Source organism: Lactuca serriola, chromosome 2 (assembly GCF_051521515.1).
Source record: "Lactuca serriola cultivar US96UC23 chromosome 2, Lser_US96UC23_V15, whole genome shotgun sequence".
Lineage (NCBI taxonomy): Eukaryota > Viridiplantae > Streptophyta > Magnoliopsida > Asterales > Asteraceae > Lactuca > Lactuca serriola.
In genome coordinates, this window is record NC_136409.1 from 37376713 (window position 1) to 37380436 (window position 3724).

Genomic DNA, 3724 nt, shown 5'->3' on the forward strand with positions numbered 1-3724 from the left:
GATCTATAGATTCGTACCAATCCACCAAGATCAAACATGGGGTTTACTTAGGCTTTGATTCTAAGTCTAGATATCCAAAATGCAACCTACAATATGCATATAATTGACTCGATTTTGACATTTAGGTGCAAACAAAAAACCTAACACTACTACATAAAATTTGAAGAAATTAACAAGAACAATAGATAAATAGCCTATCGGAAATGGATATGAAACATGAAATCAAGAAAATATGGAAGAAATTTGATGCAAAAATCCAAAATAAGGGCTACTCCTTGTGTGTTTGCACGTGAGTGTCATGTGTTTAAAATAATAGGCCAAAAGTGGAAGTGTATATGAACTCCCCCCCCCCATTTGACTTTTAAACAACATGTTGCGAGCCATATGCTCACATCGTGAGTTCGCAAGTTTGACTTATGATATGGGCCAAAGAAGTAGGTCACAAGATGGGCTTTTGATCACGACGTGTTATCGAGGTTTTTGTCCAAAAATTTCAATTTCTTTTTTTTTTAAAATTTAACCACTCTACAATTATGAACCCCACACTTGATTTTTGCTATTTTCTAAAAACTTAGATGACTTTGAGGATTATTTATTCTAAAACTCATCTAAAAATGAAAAAAATTAAAAATGAAAAAACAAGAAGAAAAATGCAAACCGAGTAACCTCTTCTTCTTCATCACTAGACATCAGATCATCTTCAATTTCATGAATAACTAAAGAACTTGGAATTTTATAAGCAAATACTTCAAAAACTGTTGGAATGGAGGCTCTTGGCTTAGTATGCTTAACTTGTTTAATTGATTGAATTTCTTATTCCATTAATTTCTCCAACTCTTCAAGCTCGTTTTCTTCATCAACGTTGAGCACTTCTTTTCGAGCATAGTCTTCTTTGAATCCATCTTCCACTCCAAAAGTCATCTCTTCATCTCCCACTTGCAATGTAAGTTTTGACTCGCGTATATCTACCAAGGCTCAAGAGGTATTGAGCAAAGGACGTCCAAGGATAATTGGTACATTTTATCCTCCTTCATATCTAAAATGAAAAAATCAATTGGAAAAACAAAATTTCCAATTTTTACCAAGATGTCTTCAACTGTGTAGCGAGGATGAGTCGCTGAATGATTAGCCATTTGAATGAGCGAGCTTCTGATAGAACGAGTAAAGCATCAAATTTATGCTTGCTCCGGAATCAGCTAAAGCATAAGTCTTCATATTATTTCTGAATTCACATGGAATTGTAAGGCTTCCATGATATCCCATCTTCTTTGGTATTTCTCCCATAATCACCATGGAACTCTGCTCACTAAGGATCACTTTGGAAGTCTTCTCTAGTTTTTGGCGAGTGTCGAGTAAGTCTTGAAGAAACTTTGCATATTCGGGAACTTGTGCTAAAGATTCAATAAAAGGGGTATTAACAGGATTACCCTTAACTTGCTTCTTAAATTTTAAATGTTCTTGCTCTAGTGGGTGAATTTTAGCTTGAGAAGGAAATGGTAGCCGAGGGCAAAAAGCTTGAACATCAGCCAAATTTTTCTGTTCAGAGTGGTCCCACATCGTGAGAATGGGATTCTCACGTCGTAAGATTGGTGATTAAGCAACAATTTTTTCTTCGACTTTCGACTTCTTTGGCTGTGGTTTGGGATGCTTTGGCTCTTCTTCTAGGGCTACTAGGAACTCAGAAATAGTATCTTCTTGAGTATCGATGACCATGACATGCGATTGTGGTTTTTTATTAGGAATTTGTGGTGTTAATCTTTCATTAACCAATGTAGTTAATTGACAAAGTTAAGCTTCAATGTTTTGGATCGATGCTTGATGATTTCTAAGTAAATCTTGTTGGTCTCTTATTGTCGCATTATCATGTCATTTTTCCGAAGCCTCCATGAATCTAGCTAGGATGGACTCCGAATTAACTTTCTTTTCCAATTGTGATTGCTCTTTTTAGTAAAAGCCTCAACCAATTTGCCTAGATTTTCGTCTTTTTTTGGTTTTTGTATTCATCGTTTGACAACCATTCTTTCTTCGGCTTCCTCCAATCTTCATCGTATTTGTCTCCACTTGAGTAACATACTTGAGCTTTCTTATTCTCGTTCTCATCCAAATTGCAATCTCTTATCAAATGTAGACCATTACATGTTTCATAACCCACATGAATAGCATGTATAGATTAGTCCATTTTTGTCATACTTTGATCCATATTATTTAGCATAGCCAAAGTAGCCGCCATGTCTTCCGAAGTGCCACTCCCAATTCCTTTAGCTCCATCATGTCAAGGATTTTGATACTCACATGAATGCTTAGAAAACTCTTCATTAAGCTCCTTGATTTTTGCGGGATTTTTCTTTGTTAAATGTCCTTGAGAATCAAGGATTTTCCTTGTCATCACATTTACCCCATCATAGAAGATTGATACTTCTTGTTGCACATTAAAATCATTTGGGAGCAATTTCAAAGTAATCCCTTGTAATGCTCCCATCCTTCATAAAGTGATTTACCCGGTTGTTGCTTAAAGTTAGCTATTGCCTTCTTAAGTTTAGGTACTATTGATGGTGGGCAAAATTGCTCTAAGAATTGTTCACACATTTGTGCCCACGGAGTAATGGAACCCGGTGGAAGTGCCTTCAACCAATCCTTAGTAGCTCCTTTAAAAGTGACTGGAAGCATTCTCAATAACACCATTTCACGTGGAGTATTTGGGATGTTGAAGTATTTAGCAAAGTCACTGACTTCATCAAGGTGTTTGTAAGCATCCTCATGATCTTTCTCGGAAAATGGAACATCCTTAAGCACTGAAAGAATATGTCCTTTTAGCTTGAATTTGGCGGTGGTGAGAATCGCGGGTTGCACTAAAGCTAGAACGGTATCATCTCAGATTCTCTTCTTGTATGTTTCCATCGAAATGTCGGTAATGTCCGCCATTTTTTCTTTTGGCTCGTCTTCAGGTTCTCTCTCTTCTTTATCTAATTCGGGTTCAGATTCATATTCAGATTCTTGTGTGTTCGGATTATGCTAAAAGCTTTCAACCTTTCTTTCATTTTTCAAGGAATTGCTCAATTCACCTACGTTCTTCCCTTTCTTCTTACCAAAAACTGATTTAAGATCTTTGAATTGGTGATTTCTTTGGTGGGTTGGTTTCTCCTACGTTCTTATCTGTCTTTTTACGAAGGGCTGACTCTGGATCATCAAAAGGTGGCGTCCATGGTGTGTTTGATACACGGGTCGTATACTACTGCATCAAAAACAAAAAATAAAAACGTAAAAATGAACAAAAACTAATTAAAAATTCCTACTGAACGTTCTCCACGACGTGGTAAGAAATACCACCTCATGTTGTAGCAGAAAAAGTAAACAGAAAATGAAAAACGAAAAAATAACATATAATTACCGAGTTCACGTCCTAAGCATGTAACATCCTGTTTCGAATCGTCCGTGATTAGGGTTTGTGGGCTGCAACCCGGGCATGAAGGAAGCCTCGGGATTGCGACATGTTGCTAGAAGCATAGGGTATCTCGACACCTTTCCGTGGGTATGAGGTTCATTGGAATCAGAGTTATATCGAGGAAGCTATGGAAGTTTGAAGTTTTGGTAGGATAAGTCCCTTATTTGAGAAAGGTGGTAGCTGAGTACATTGGGCGTACGTGTGTGTACGCTTAGCGTACTCATGTGTGTTATTTTTAAGTGGATCCACCTAGTACACTTGGCATACCAGAGGCTACGCTGG

At 37.2% G+C, this 3724-nt stretch overlaps 1 non-coding gene across 1 annotated transcript; it reads left to right on the plus strand.

The window, feature by feature from the left end:
* Nucleotides 1-2432: 2432 nt before the first annotated feature.
* Nucleotides 2433-2538, plus strand: LOC145090919 (small nucleolar RNA R71). Its single transcript, XR_013701841.1, has one exon. It is a non-coding gene; the product is annotated as a small nucleolar RNA R71 (small nucleolar RNA).
* The last annotated feature ends 1186 nt before the right edge of the window (nucleotides 2539-3724 follow it).